At 35.0% G+C, this 16,858-nt stretch overlaps 1 pseudogene; it reads left to right on the forward strand.

Moving 5' to 3' along the window:
* Positions 1 to 7,004: 7,004 nt before the first annotated feature.
* LOC127943989 (DNA ligase 4-like) lies at positions 7,005 to 9,898 on the forward strand (annotated as a pseudogene).
* The last annotated feature ends 6,960 nt before the right edge of the window (positions 9,899 to 16,858 follow it).

Consider the following 16,858-nt stretch of genomic DNA (forward strand, 5'->3'; position numbering starts at 1 on the left):
TAATAGGCTTGCTATATCCATACCCGGCCAGTGTCCGCATGAAGAGCAACTGGATTCTGGTGCTGCTGGTAATTCCGTAATGATGGAGGCGTCGTGACAACAGAGTTGAGGATCCAAATACAGGCTTTATTAGTAAACGTGGTCAGACAAGGTAGTGTCAATAATAATAATAACAATAATATCCAAGGCAAAGACTAAGCGGAATCCATAATCTATAAAAATTTGTGGTCAGTGCAGGCTGCAAAACAATCATAAAAACAGTCCAAGATCACAAATACACAAAGGCAAGGCAAGGCAAGGCAAGGAAACACAGACAGGAACACAGAAACTTGGAATCATTACAGGTTAAACATTCACCAGCCAAGTGTTTGAGTGTGTGTGCATCTTTAAAAGTCTGTGAATTGATGATGAGATCTAATGAGAGACAGGTGATGCAATAGATGATGAGTCTGGCAAAGGATTATGGGGAATGAAGTCCAGGGTGAATGTCAGGGATGAAGTGCCCATCAGCACTAGCCCCCACAAAGAATGTGTCCTCTACCCGCTACTCTCTTCTTCATAAAGAACTGCACCTCTACAGAGCCTTCTGTCAAATTTCTGAGGTTTGCAAAGGTTTGCAGATGACACTACAGACAACAACCTCATGTTGTGTCTTCTTGTCTGTTGAGACGAATTTTGGTCCTTTCCTGCCCACCCTCCAGGAACTATAGTCTTTTAAAGTGAGGAAGGGGGCAGGGACTCACAGACTCCACTCACCCTGGCCACAACCTCATTAAAATGTTGATATTTGGCCAGCAACTCAGAACAGTAGACACTAGCATGTGGCACTAGAAGGCCATCTACCTCTTTAACAGTTAATACCTCCCAATGCCTCTCTTAGTGCAATATTCCACACTGTTTAATGGAATATCCTGTAAATTCACTCTTACTTATTCACATCATTATACTTTACTGTCTTATACTTTTTGCATTGTATTTTTATTCTTTAATTTTATTATGTGTCTTTTTGTATTTATGTGTACACTGAAATCGTAAAAAAATTAAAATAAAAAATATATTGTTCATAAACATTACTCAGCAGTGGTCAACCTTCTAGCAGATTAGCCTTCTATGTTTATTGAAATGTTATGCTTTCAATCTACTGTTCTTTATCGCTGAGGACCATGTGAGCAATGCCTGAGTGACTCAATGGTGAGTAGAGGCAGACATCACAAGTACTTCTGTGACCTGATTTCGGTTTTAGAGTGATGCGTGGAGAAGATTGACTGTCTGAGATGGAATGTGATTTATCTCCTAGTCAGTGTATGCTATTTTATCATTCCACCCACTCATGTGCACACTTGACTCGTAAGAAAAGGCTCTGGAAAGATATGATCAACATTGTAAAAATGAACAAGGCTGACAGTATGTTCCCAGAGGGAATAGTTTTCCATCGTTATGCAATCATCTGAAGTAAATATGTATTCATAAATGAACATGTAAAAATCTATAGCCTGCAGTTCATTAAATAAGAAAAACAAAATTGTTTTGAATTATCTCTAGAGATTGAAGTCTGCCAACTACAATTTACAGGTTCTTCTGTAAAGTTAATTTTTTTCAGTATATTTACAGAATTTTACTGGCACCTACAGCAGTCAGTCTTCTTTCCTTTTACTTTCTTAAAATAAAGACAATTATTTATTAATTATTATTATTATTATTATTATTATTATTTTTTTTTTATTTTTTTAAGTGTGGATATTAATAGGGTGTTGGTGTTTCCTTGTGCTTGCTGCTACAACAGCTTTCACTGTTCTGACAAGGCTTCCCACTATAGATATTAGAACATGGCTGCAGGGATTTGCCGGCATTCAGACACATCAGGGACTGGTGAAGTAAGGGACTGATTTAGAGTGATGGAGTGAAATTCTTCCAAACCATGTTCAGTAAACATTTTATACATGCATTGTCAGTGTTATTAAAAGTCAAAGTGCTTTTATGTGTCATACTGACAGTTTTGTTGGAGGTTGAGATGGGATTTTATATGCTCTCTCTCTCTCTCTCTTCTTTTAAGATTATGCATTTGCTTCTGTACATAGTAATTGGTGGCAAACTTGTGAAGTGGTTTCCATACTTTTGGGGCATGTAGTGCCCAAAATTTCCCAAATATTTCCAGATGTTGCATATTTAATGTCATAATAAAAATAATGGACTATTATTTATATCAGTCCTTTAAAGCATCCTTTAAAATGACACAAATTATAAAAGCTGATGACATTTTCTTTACATTTAGAACCTGTAATTTGTTTGCATGATGTACATTCACTGCAAAAGCGGAGCCCAGAATTGGGTCTGTCTGCACAGACGGACAGGTGATGTAGAAATCATGTGCTTCTGACCTGGGATAACTTTCCTCACTGTAATCAATGGCAATCACTACAGTAATTGGTGTCACTTTCATGCCAACCAGATATGGTCTGACTGGTTTGTGTGTTTTTAATCTGGCTAATCAGTCATGCAACTAAGTGAAAACAGAGGGCACAGGAAGTGCTGACGTGGGGGAAAGATGGACTGGGACAATTATTTTATTATTATTATTTTGCTCTAAGTTGGGGTTTGGGTCAATAAAAAAAAAATCCATTTGATATTGATAGATGTTTATTTAGGAATTTGTTTATATTACATTAACAAAATATTAAAATACTATTAAATGTATACTGTAACATCCAAGAACCATCCAAGTGTTTTTACACTGTGTGGTTCTTTATTAAAAAAAATAAATAAAAAAAATATTTTATATATATATATATATATATATATATATATATATATATATATATATATATATATATATATATATATATGTTCAAGCGTTCAGCTGTGTCCTGTTGCATTAGTTGTTCAGATATTTAAAGCAAGGAATGTGTCTTATCAGTTATATCCATTACTTCTGCATTCTAAGTCTTGCATTCGATGATGACACACACAAACTGGGATGTAGACGAGGAAGCCGAAAGAAAGACAAGCCATTTGGATGCTAAAAGAAAAGAGGAAGTCAATTAGAACTATGGGGAAAAAAAGGGCATGGAGAAATCAAGAGTTTGGAAACTACCGGCGACATCAGCAACCAACAATTAACTGATCAGCTGAGAAAAACAACTGTAGCTGATGAAATACAAATCTTAAAAGCTGTGAAAATGAACCCTTAAATACATGTCTGTAAAATCATCAACAACCTCCAGAAAGCTGGGGTGATGCTCTGTCAATCTACAGTCCGCAGAAGAATTTGACACAGAATTACAGAAACTTCACAGCAAGATGCAAACCTCTGATCAGCACCAAAAATAGAAAGGCAAGATTCTTCACAAATCGTCCCCTTGTAATTATAAGGTTCTATCTGACATTTTGAGTTATTCACATATTCTTATTCTATGTCATCGTATTTACATTATGTGATATATTTTTTGATGTTGTTTACATTATGGGATTTAAAACAATAAGGTTCTATCTACACAGTCGAATAGAACACAAAAACTTTGAAGCTCTATGTGACGAGTGGGACGGGGCCGAGAGATGTGGGAATGAGCGAGGCCGGTAGAGTGATTGGGAAATCCGCGACACCTGTGCCCCACCGCCGGTCTTGAGTCCCACAGAGGAGATGGAAAGATATAAAACTGAGAGAGGACCAGGCCTGGGCTCTTAGTTTATGTTTTGGTTTTTATTTGAGCGCACTAGTCGTCCGTGAGGGGCTGGTGCGCTGTTTTGTGTTTATTTTGTGATTATTAAAGTTTCATTTTGATTGTGCGCCGGTTCCCGCCTCCTTCTTCCCGATGATTATGAAGTTAATATTATTACACTCAATATCTCAAAACTACTCGGAATGCAGATAGAACCTTATAATTCCAAGGGGACGGAATGTGAACAAGTAGAGTTTTGGAGCTGATGGACCAATGAGACAAAGATTAACCTTTGTGTTGAAAAAAAAGGGAACTGCAAATGATCCTAAGCATACAACCTCATCTGTAAAACTTGGTGGAGGTGGTGTCATGGCATGGGCATGCATGGCTGTCTCTAAAACAGGACCTCTTCATTTTAATGATGACTTAATATATGATGGCAGTAGCAGAATTAATTTGGAAGTGTACAAAATCATCTTGGCTATCAATATTCAAGAAAATGCCACCAAACTCATTAGAAAGCACTTCATATTGGATCAGGACAATGACCCAAAACACCCTTCCAGTCCAGTCAAGGACTTTATCAGGGCAAAGAAATGTAAAGTCTTAGATTGCCCAAATCAATCTCAAGATTTAAATCCAATTGAACATTAATTTCACCACCTGAAGAGGAGACTAAAGACAGAAACTCCCCAAAACAAGCAACTGATGGAACTGGCTCAATTAAAGGTTGGAAAAAAAAAATCAAAGCATAAGACCAAGAGTCTAGTGATGTCTATGGGTTGCAGACTCAATGCTCTGATTGCATGCAAGGGATCTGCAACTAAATATTAGCTTTTAATCGTTTACATCTGTCCTAAATTCAGCTGTTCCAATACTTAAGCTCACATCAAATAGTGGGATGAACTCTAAAAGCGCAGTCCTTTTTATTTGGTAAAACATATGTGTTGAAAGACCTAATAATAAAATGTAACATTCTGTAGTTTTTTTTGCATCTTTCATCTTTTAATCATATTTGCAAATGTCTTTACTCCACAGCAGAGAAAGCAATTTTGTCTTTACTGTTCCAATACTTATGGAGGGCACTGTACAAATTTACTTAGGGGATTTTATTTTACAAACTTACATCTTCGTCGCCATATAGGTAACATATATGACAATGTCACTCTTGATATCTGGCCATACATGTCATTTATTACATTTCCATATGGGTATTTTTTTTTGTCCTAGTCAGAAAAAGAGCTGTAGTGAGGTTGTGTACCCTGTGTACAAATTTTAGGGAGAGAGATACAAGAAAATTAAAATGAGTATGTCAAGTAAACTGTGCTCCCTTGTTGCAAGTTCAGGACAGCCTCATTATTTATTTATTTATTTATTTGCATGGTCATGGTCATGGCCCGGAATTTAAAAACTGACTATGACTTCTGTGAAGCATTGTCGGCTGTGGTTCAGTAATGCAGAAGTTATTTGGTGTGCACTGCAGCAAGAAATCCTGTGAAGATTAAAACAGCAGAACAGTAGCTCACAGACAACAGCTGGGGGCTTATGTACATATGCATGGGTGTGGATAAAAATGAGAGAGAGGGATACATTAGTGATTTTGTGATATCAGCTGGCCTATCAGCTGTACCTGGCAACAGAGCAGTGTCCACGCACTAACCCTCCTTCAAACCCTCTGAACAAAACAAACACACATGTCGTTCTGAGGGATGGCGATAAGATGGGCACTGTCCCTTCAATGGTTTCTCAACTGCTGATGTAAACATACTAGGGCTATGACACAGTTCCAGTGCAGTTTCAAACTTTCAGATCATATGGAAAGTACTCCCCTCTAGTGATGAATATAAAATTCCAAACGTGAATTTTTACACTGCTGGTCTGTTGACAAATTCACATTCTGCTCTTCTATTCCAGTGTTTCAGGTCATGGGTTAATGATTGGATTTTTTTTTTTTTTTTTGAGGACACAGACTTTAAACAGGCTGTAAACATATTGATCAACACAACTTTTTGCATCATACGCTTTTATGATGCAAAAAAAAAAAAAAAAAAAAAGCAAGCAAATCAACCATTGATTGAAATAAAGATGTGTGAGGGTTGATGCTAGTTACACATGCTAACTGAATTCAGGTGATAAAGCAGTTTATATGTACACAGTGGGGTCTGGGCATGGGTGTAGAATACATAGGGGACATGGGGGTCTAAAAACGAACTGAATTTCTGCATATTGAATTTGATGTTCCGAATTTCTTTTTCATATTGAAAACTTGAAGTTGTATTTTTAAAAACAGGATATATGCAGTCTAATAATTCAGAAAAAAAGTCTGCTGTTTGAAAATACATATATTCATATATATATAAAAAGAAAAATTGTGTTAAATTTAAAATGTTAAATATTCAAGTAAAAAAAAAATCTAAACTATGTTAAATGTCACATAAAATTCAGTTTTGTTAAATGGCACTTGCCAATAATTCAAATTTACACAATTCAAATTCAAATAATATTGTCATATTATAAGCTCCATAGTAACGTAAACATTATATGCTATGTTGTCTACTATGTAAATGTTGTTTATTTGTCAAAACAATGCGTTTGAATGATTATAAAATCTCAAAATGCAATCATTTGCAATTTCCTATTACTATTGTATCACTTACTAATATAATTAATTTGAATTATTTATAAAGCAGCAGTATTCTGTTTAAAAAAGAAAAGTATAGTTTTTACTTTGTGTGAATCATGGATGGGAGAAGGAACAAGTTTTAAAATAAATTAAATTAATAATAATAATAATAAATATTCATTATGCGAATGAGTGTAATGGTCTGTTTATGTTTTTAGTTTAGAATTACATATATTTATGCTCCTAGGAGAAAATTTATAATTAATTAATTAAAAAATGTAATTTAATTGTCCATATAAAGATAACATTATAATAGGAATTTTATAATTGTTATAAACTTACATCTTAATTTACTCAGAGATATTACATATGTGAAAATTATATATTGCCATTTAGGTAGCATTTATATGTAATTAAATTTCCATATATTATAAATTATTTACTAGCTCTAGTAAAAAGCACATTAATTAAAACTTCTTAAATAATCTCTGCTATGGTTTTCCTCTCAGGTGTCCTCTACAATGATGGAAGGTGCCTCAAAAACTGATTCCACACCACAAACGTTTGTTGCTGCACAAGTTCCGTTCATTGACCTCTGCACAATTCTGGAGAACATCCAAAATACCAAACTCTGACCAGACAAAGGCAAATTTCTAAAGGACTTTATCGATTCATAGAGGAACTTCCATGCAGCAGTTCACAAGGACTATTCCAGTAACACAGATTCATTTTACGCAGCCATGTGTCTTATTGTGCCTCAATTTGAGTGAGAGCAAATGGCTTATGGTCTTAAAGAAAGCATGCTTACCAAACTGTACATTGAAGTTTTAGGTCTACCTGAAAATGGTGCAAACAAACTTCTGAATTACAGAGCTCCAACCACATCTCAAGGAGAAGCAGGTGACTTTGCTGCTACGGCCTACTTCATCTTAGAAACAACGTGTACCAATCAAGGAAATGTAAGCATTAAAGAACTCAATGACTTTTTGGATTCTGTAGCTATCAACAATGCCAGAAAACATAAGGATCATGTTAAGAAAATCCTTTTGCATAGGACAACTCAGATCTTCCCTTACGAAAGAAAAATATATTTACCAATATATTTCTTAAAATATATTGTGATATATTGTAATATATTATTTTCCCTTTTTATTTTCTAATATTTAATGTATTTGAATACATTTAATAATATATTGATGATACATATATTATATAATATATTGCAATATTTTGGAGAAATGTAAATATATATAAGAATATATGCCTAATATATTACATGATATTTTCCAATATATTGCAATATATTTTTTTTTTCGTAAGGGTTAGCTTTTAAAGAGAAGTGGCTCATTAGAATGATCCTCAGGGACATGAAACGTGGCATTAGCAAGGAGACAATACCCCAGGTTTTCCATCCAGATGCACCAGAATTCTACAATTTAACCACAGAGCTGAATAAAGTCCACCAACAACTTCATGATCCATTTGTGTCCCTCAGTGAGGTCTACATTGATCTGTTTTCTGCTTTTAAACCAATGCTGGCTGCTGTTGCTGACATCAGACAGATAGAGAAGTAAATGGGCAATCGGCCATTCTGTATTGAGACAAAGCTTGATGTGAACGCATTCAGCTGCACAAAGCTGGAGATGTTTACAAATACTACACAAGGAACTCTTATGAGTACATGCAACAGTTTGGGGGCTCTCCACTAGAGGGCTCCCTCACATCATACATCACAATGTCTTCAAACCTCATGTGATGAACTGCATACTGGATGGAGAGATGGTAGCTTATAAATCTACAACTTTAAAGCGAAAGGGCAGTAAGTTTGAAATTAAAAGACTGATGGATGACTCTGATTTGCAAACCTGCTTTTGTGTGTTTGATGTCTTGTTAGTAAACAATCAGAAGTTTGCAAATAAACCCCTCAAAAAGTCTTCACACCGATCAAAGGTCATATCCAGGTGGTCACAAAATCTGAAGGCTAAAACCATGGCAAGAAGTGGTGAATTCTCTGAATGAGGCCATTGGGGATAATGGTGAAGAATCCCATGTCCATCTATAAACCTAAGAAATGTGGTGAAGGATGGTTGAAAATTAAGCCGGGATATGTGAATGGTCTAATGGATGATCTTGATCTGCTGATGATCCACTGGGGTAAAGGCAGGAGAAGCGGGATGCTCTCTCGTTTTCTGTGTGCAGTAGCAGAGGAGCCGAGTCCAGGGGAGAAGCCCACGGTATTCCACACCCCTCATCTGCATTGGATCAGGCTACACTTTGAAAGAACTGTATGATCTTGTTCTGAATTAAGACAAAAATTGGAAAGTTTACAAAAAGAAAATAAATAAATAAAATTATAATAATCCTCCAGCAGCCATCTTGTGTGGAACAGAAAAGAGGTTTACTTAAAACCGCGCAACTCAGTGATCATAAAAGTCAAAGCGGCAGAGACTGTCTCTAGTGAAATGTATAAGACCAACTGCAAATGATTGCACAGATACTATTTAAACTGAACTGAGCTGAATGATGACGTCACTGAATTCACTGATGAACTGCCTTTAACTGTAATTTCGCATTATTGACACACTGTTTTCCTAATTAATGTTGTTCAGTTGCTTTGACACAATCTTTTTTGTTTAAATCGCTATTTAAATAAATGTGACTTGACTTGACTTGACATTACGTTGTCCAGAACAGACAGAATCAGAGAAGACAAAGAGTGGTAACAGTTCATGACCTTGGCTGAACTGAGCCAGTTCCACTCCAGAGCTTCTTGAAAGCTGGAGTCCAGACATCAACATATCCAGGAGGACCAGCCTGAAAAGAAGAAGCACAGGTTTGTAGCCAAGCCCAAGAAAACAACTGGAGTCATTGAACACTTTAAATCTTAGGATTTCTCAGCCGTCACCAAAGAGATGGATATGTTTGAAGATGTGGAGTTTTGTGTGATAAATTGCAATGATGAACATTCCAAGACAGAGCTTGAGAAAGCTGTGGCCTGCTGTGGAGGCATTGTTGTGCAGAACCCTGGAAAAGACACGTGCTGTGTGATTGCAGCTGTGCAGAACATAAAAGTAAGGAACCTCATCTCCTCAGACCAGCACAATGTGGTGTGGGCTACTTGGCTGCTGAAGTGTCTGGAAAATAAGCAGGTTATACCCTGGCAACCACATCACATGATCCACATGTTACCTTCCACAAAGGACCACTTCGCTAAAGAGTATTATCAGTATGGAGACAGTTATTACATTGATACTGATGAACAACAGCTGAGGGAATTCTTCAAAAGGATTGGCCTCACAGAAGCTGAATGTTTTGACTGGTGTGCTGACTTAGGAGATCCAGAATCCATCACCAGGAGCACAAGTCTGGACACACGTGCCTTAGAATTCTGATTCAATGGTGTTAGAGTTGTGGAGAAACTGAAGGAAGGAATCTCGCATGTGATAGTAGAAAGTGAGAGAAGATCTGGAATTGAAGATGCTCAGTCAGTTGTATATTAAGAAGTTCAAAATAGTTCGAGAATCTTGGGTGGCTGATTCCATCAAAGCAGGCCATGTAGAGGATAAGACTGGCTACCTAAAATAATGAAGGCTACTACACAAAATGTTATGCTGAAAGATTGTGGTATTTTAATACTAGCTGTCATAGACTACACTAGATAACCATTACTGATGCATTAAAGATAACCATTTAAAACTATATATGATGATGGGACTAGAAGGATTAGAGTTTGAGTTATGAGTAGAACTGTGCTATCAGCAAAAGAGTGTAATTCACTGTTGAAAATGCATCAGTACCTTTTAAAATGTGTCATGTCTCTGTTTTAAAGCACTAAGGGTCTGATTTAAAGCACTGAGAAAAGGTGAAGCAACACCTTCCTGAAGAATAAAAAAATACTTTATTTTTCCTACACTGTGTTTTCTAAATAAAAATGTCAAAATCATAGAATGTACTGTGTTAAATGGGGTGGTTATAACCTAATGTTTAAGCATCTTGGCTTTTAAATGTCACTTTATAAATTACATTGATGTCACTGTACTATTAGTTGCTTAAGATGGAAAGTATATGCAAAATAACGTGTAATTAAACTAGATTCGTAAATAAGCATTCAGAATTTTAAGTGAAGCTGTCAAAAGTGTTTTTCTTGTACATTAACTTGATTCATTACAGTCAGACAAATTGAGGTTCTGACAAGCTTGGAGTTCCATTTGAACAGCTTGTCAAGCACATGAAATTTATGGTGTGAGAGCTGTATCTTTCTAATTGTTTGGAATGGGAGTTACTGTAACGCTTCCAGATATCTAATTTCCAGAGTGCTAATAGGACGATTGAGGCTCCACACACAAACACACAACTGTGTGTCTAGGTATTGTAAAGATAGATTTACATTTGAGTAATATGGATATTACACAAGGTAATTGGTGTGAGTTTGTGAAGGTGTGTGTGTCACAAATCCATCCCTCATTGAAAATGGAAGCATAATGTTATGAGTTATTAGTTGTGAAATTCACATTTAGTGTGGGAAGGTAATTTGGTTTGGAAATTTATGCTGCAGACCCATTCTAATGACAAAAATGGTCCTAAGACTGACAATAGTGAGTAATGTGTTTTAGGGAAAGGAATTGTTGACTTTTCCACAGATGGGTAAAACGTTTGTAACATTGTTTTATATACAGTATGTGGTCTTTTTGTCTGGAAATCCTTGGAATATATTGACATAAACAACATCTTTGGAGTGAAGTGCTCACTTACAAAGATTTAGACAGATTTGTAAAAAATATTTGAGAGAAATAGGCCTTTTGTGTACATAAAAAAAGTCTTAGATCTTTGAGTTCAACTCATGAAAAAAAAAAAAAAATTATATATATATATATATATATATATATATATATATATATATATATATATATATATATATATATATATATGAATAATAATTTGGTGTTCCATTTGAAAATTAAAAAAATGGCATGGTTAGATTTTAAATGAAGGGACATTACCTCATCAGTTGAAAATATACTGACTGCTATAATAAACAAACGCACACTGGCAGAATGTGGGATTTCAAATAAATGTCTGAAAACAAAACCCTGGTTTCTCCATTGTGCACATTCACAATTGTCTTTGTTTTTGTCTTTCACATCCATATATCCTAAGCTTTGAGTGTGAAATCACCCTGCCTTGCTGATCTAGGGAGAGTGAAGCATGATATCAAAGGAGGAAAAGAAAAAAAAAAAATTCTTGTTACAGGTTTTGGACAAGGAAAGCAAGGACATTGGAAGGTAATGCGAATCTGACCAAAGATGTATCCCAGAGTGCCTGCTAGCAGGTGTGCCCATGCGCTGATGAAAGTTTTCTGTATGGAAAAGGTCAGGGAATTATCATGGGTTTATATCAGCCCGCAGTATAGCTTTGATTGCATTGATAGAAGTTGGTCATTAATATTGTTTAGGATAAAGGCTTTGCAGTATCATTTTATTGAAATCAGGTTTTTGGTTAGATTAATTAGCCTTGATTTGTTTTGATGTTGTGATGTCCATATCCTATCTCTCAAAAGGAAAGCATATCATGTTTTCTTACTGATGGCCAATCTTTTGTTGAGCAGTTAAGTCTTAGTCAGTTAGCAGCTGTAATTGGATGTTTGATGAGAGGGTCCATTAGGCTACCCTGGGGCTTCCTGAAAATAAATCGGTGGGAAATGGCTGCATGTATTTGAGAGTAATACATCCCCTCCACCCCACAACAATGAGAGTTAGTAAAAAACACAAAAATGGTGAATATTACTTGAATATAAGTGGGTCTTCCCTCTGGTGAAATGTTAGTTTAGAGCCACTGGTCCAAAAAAATAATAATAATAAACAAAAAATGGCTGTGATTGTCAAATGATTCAAAATCTTAAATAGAAAGAAGGCCTGATAGTGTAAAATTGCAAAGACTTCAAAATTCAAAACTGGATTTTCATCACTGATTTCCAATGTCAAAAGAAAATACTGTCAAAACCAATTTGTCTTTAGTTATGTAAGGTGGACAGTGTTATTGGCATGAGTCATTGATGCAGAACATATATGGAGTGACAAAACACATTTTTAAGCCAACCCTCAATATCCATCATTCTGATTTCTCCTGAATTATCTGTTGTTCTTGGCCACTGCATAACATGTACTGTATACCCAACTGCCTTAATTCACCTCTGCATCAAGCCAAGCATTGTCTTTATACATTTAATTTTATCTTGTTGTCTGTAGCCATTGGTCTTTTTTCAGAAAAAAATTCTATAATGATTGGTTGTTATTGAGACGAGAGCAGTTATTATTCAAAGAAACAATGAAGATGATGATTATGATGATAAATTATAAGTTATTGTTGTTGGGTTAATAGTGATGACTTCATAGTGAATAAGGAAAAAGAATGGAAAACTAGAAAGGACTGGTGGAAATTCATCAATATTGCACTCTTGTCCTTGAGTCATACTGTATAATTTGAGAGCCTGGTGAATTAAAGCCTTGCTTAATGTGTTTACTCAGCTTGAATACTATTGTCGTTTTAATGCCATGATCTCAGCACACTTACTCACACCCGCTGTGGTATGAATGGAGTTTGCAGGACTCAGATCCCCAGCCTAACATCCTCACTCCATGAATGAGATAGTGCTCATATTCAGAGAAATCATTCAATCAGAGTATTTTTTTCTGTCTGTTTCCTGTCTCAGGAGAAGGGAGGATAAATCCAAATACTGAAGGATTATATGTTGTCTTTGACCTGCTTCTGAATGTTCACTTTGGAGTGATGAAACATTTTGAAAAGGGTTGTGGAGAGGAGAGAGGATTGACCTTGCACCTCTGTATAAGCATGTTTTGATCTAAATGGCTTCCTATGAAATCCTTGTTCAGTATGTTCTGTATCACTTAGAGGCACAGTGGTGTTCATTTTGCCTCTTTATCCTAAAGATCTATACCTAAGTAGTGCAAACAGATGCATGTACATATGTAAAATGTATATGAAATAGGTGGCTTTTGGAAGCCTCTTTTGGCGAGACATTCCTTCAATGTCTAATTTATTGTCTGTTTAATGTATCTGATTACAGTTTAATACATGATATTTTAATATTTGTGCCAGGTCAAACACATTTTACATTTACATTTACATTTATTCATTTAGCAGACGCTTTTATCCAAAGTGACTTACAGTACAGATGAGGACAGTGGAAGCAATCAAAAACAACAAAAAGAGCATTGATATATAAGTGCTATAACAAGTCTGAGTTAGGTTAACACAGTACACGTAGTATGGGATTTTAAATAAAAAGAAAACAGATAGAATAAAAAAGAATAGAGCAAGCTAGTGTTAGAGATCTTTACACGCACACACACACACACACACACACACAATTGCATAATAAATGAAAAGAAAATAGAATACAAAAAGATTAGATTTTTTTAAAGAATAGAATTAGAATAGTGAGTGTTAAAGTACATTTTATTTTTTGTTTATTTATTTATTTAAACCTGTTCTGATCAACCCACTTTTTAGATGCCATCTTTTGGAGAGACATTCCTTCAATCTCTAATTTCTGGTCTGTTTACTGTATCTGATTACAGTAAATAAAGCCTAAGAGTACATCAGGTTGGAAAAACACTTCTCACAATCCTACTGTTTTTAATCAAATGTAATGGTAGCTGTGAATAGAGAATGGGAATGCATCCCCAAAGTTATTTTGCTTCAACATCAATCAGTTTGGTTTCTTAAACTCTGGAAACGTATTAATTAAATTTGAATCTATGGTTCCCTGCAGATGATACAGACGAAATGCCTCTGACCTTGTCTATGGATATTACATCCTCAGGTTAGCTGAAAGATGATACCTTTGCTTCCCACACTCCTGACCTCGTCACAGTCTCCTTACGCCAAGTATGCATGAATTTACAATGCAAAACCTGTCGTTGTTATAAAGGCTTACTGTATATCAATATCTTCTTCATTGCAAATATACAGGCTTCATAATTGAAAGGTGTTGAAAATTTGAAAGGTGATATAAATTCAGCAACCTTGAAAATGGTAGCATGTTGCAATAGGTTTTAGAAACAGGGCAAAACTTGATGCATGCTAATGCATATTGAAAGCATTTGCGATGTGTGACCATATGGCCTGTAGCAGACAAATACTGTTAGAATGAGGAAAAGGAAAATGCTTGTAATTGTTACTTCAAAGTGGAACGCAGGTCTTAATTGTAGCTTGACTAATAATAGTTAATGACCAGAACTAACAAATAATAGTGGAGTCAAATAAACAAAACCACTATGTTCACAAGAAGCATTTGGAGAAAGTGGAGTGTTTTCTCTATATATCCTGGTTTCTATTCTCCTTACAATCAAAGGTTCTAAAAGGTTAATTAATTTATTTATTTATTTTTGCAGCAGTGCTATAAAAGAACCATTCTGGGTTCAAATACCCACAACTTTCATTTAATCGTTCTTGCCCTTTATCAAAAAAAAAAAAAAAAAAAAAAAAAAAAGTTCTTAGTGTGAAGAATATTTTTCACTGCAAAGAAACTTCTGTGCAATAAAATGTTTCCATTGATGTTAAAGGTTCTTCATGGAACCATTATAAAATTCTTCTGGAAAACATTCACAGCCATTATTGAAAATGATGGTGTATGGCTATTATTATTATTATTATGTTTATTACTGCATGCTGTTTTTAAAGATTTCATTAGGTCACTTAAATTAGGCAAGTGTTTTTTCCCTTCGCCTAAAGCATATATATGTTTCGGCCTGTTTACATCTATTGTATGCATATACATGATAAATTCACAATAGTTTGTGACCCATTTTCTATTAGCTTTCTCATCACAATATCAAATCCCATGCTGCTGATTAAAGAGAATAAAGGAGATGAAGGTAAAAATGCATTATGCAAGCAAGAACACATATTCCATTGATTATACAGCTCTAATGTGTCATGCTTCAGGTCATTACGTGCTCTGAGTATTTGTTTGTCAATTTATGCAAATATGACAGACAACATTTTAAAAATAAAGACTAACCACCCAGTTAAAAAAAAAAAAAAAAAAGTGTAGAAACATTTAAATGTGTTTGTAAAAACTATGGTGCTATATCTTACTGTTTCATGAATCTTTTTTTTTTTTTTTTTTTTTTGTCTACATAAGCCTACACTTAAGATTGGATGAATATTTGGATTTGTTTATGGAAGCCCTTACATTACAGTTGAAAGGGGCTTATTGTGGGGTTGTTAACAAATAAGTTATTTGTTTTCAAGAAGTATTTTCATTTTTCCCTTTTAAAATGTATTTTCATGCTGCAAATTAAACTGAATTTAAAGTTGTCATCAGATCATCCTTATATCATTTAAAACCAGTTTGGCATTCTTCTTCCTGTGGAACACAAAACTGAAGTCACCAGGGTCCAAATAACATTAGACCACTTTGACTTATATTGCATGGACTAATAAATAATAATAATAAAAAATAATAAATAAAAATAATAATAAATAAAGCACTGACATTATTTTTCGATATCTTCTTTTTTGTTTAACAGAAAATAATAATAATAATAATAATAATAATAATAATAATAATAATAATAATAATAAAACATGAGAGAATTAAATTTTTTTTGCTGAAATAACCCTTTAAGAAAATATTATTGCCCATATTCTATTAGACGTTATTATTATTATTAGCAGTAGTAGTAGTAGTAGTAGTATTTATGCTCCATTATGTTATGCATTGCAAGAATGGATCCACATAATAATTAAAACATCTAAGTTAAATGGTTTTAAGTCAAAAGAAAAAAAAAAAAGATTATTGGTGAATCAACCTTAATGTCTATTTATACCAAAACTACTAGGTTAAATAATGTATATGTTAACCTAAAATGTACTTATTGTGGTAACATCTAGTTTAATTTTCGTCAAAATATCAATACGATTCATTCAACATGATTGAATTTACCTGTCTACTATATTTATGCCAATGAAAGTCATTTTTATAAGGTAACATCTTGACATCCTCATTTTATGGAGTGCATTGTCTAATGTTGGTTTCAGGCAATAGTTAATAGTTTCAGTGTGCAATCTCTTGTGCAGGTGTTCAACCTGTTGATGTAGGCTATTCTAGATTCTAACGTGATGATTATGAGGGCTTATTTTCCTGAACACCAACCATGTTACCGCTTGCTACGGTGCATCAGTTCATTCTTTATGAGCAGTTTGCAAATCGGCCGGGGTGGCTATGGTGTATCAATCACATTGCATGAGCTGACGTAAATGACCCTGCTCTCTTTCAAGAACTCTTTCAAAACGAACATGGCGGCAACGTAACGTTTGGCCAAAATGACTGTGGGTCATTTCGCGAGAAAAGATCCCACCTTGTCGGACCGAGGAGGCGAGTGTCGGCGTGTTGAAACGAGGATTCCTTGCGCTTTTCACCACAAAGCCAGGAATCAGAGCGTGTGGCCAGACAAGGGCTTTTCCGCGTTGTAGCGGCTCTGCGCAAAAGGGGAGAGCGGAACCCATGACAGACGAGCAGGGAGAGACATGTTGCTACAGATAGTTGGGTTTT

The sequence above is a fragment of the Carassius gibelio genome, chromosome A1 (assembly GCF_023724105.1).
Source record: "Carassius gibelio isolate Cgi1373 ecotype wild population from Czech Republic chromosome A1, carGib1.2-hapl.c, whole genome shotgun sequence".
NCBI classification, from domain to species: Eukaryota; Metazoa; Chordata; class Actinopteri; order Cypriniformes; family Cyprinidae; genus Carassius; species Carassius gibelio.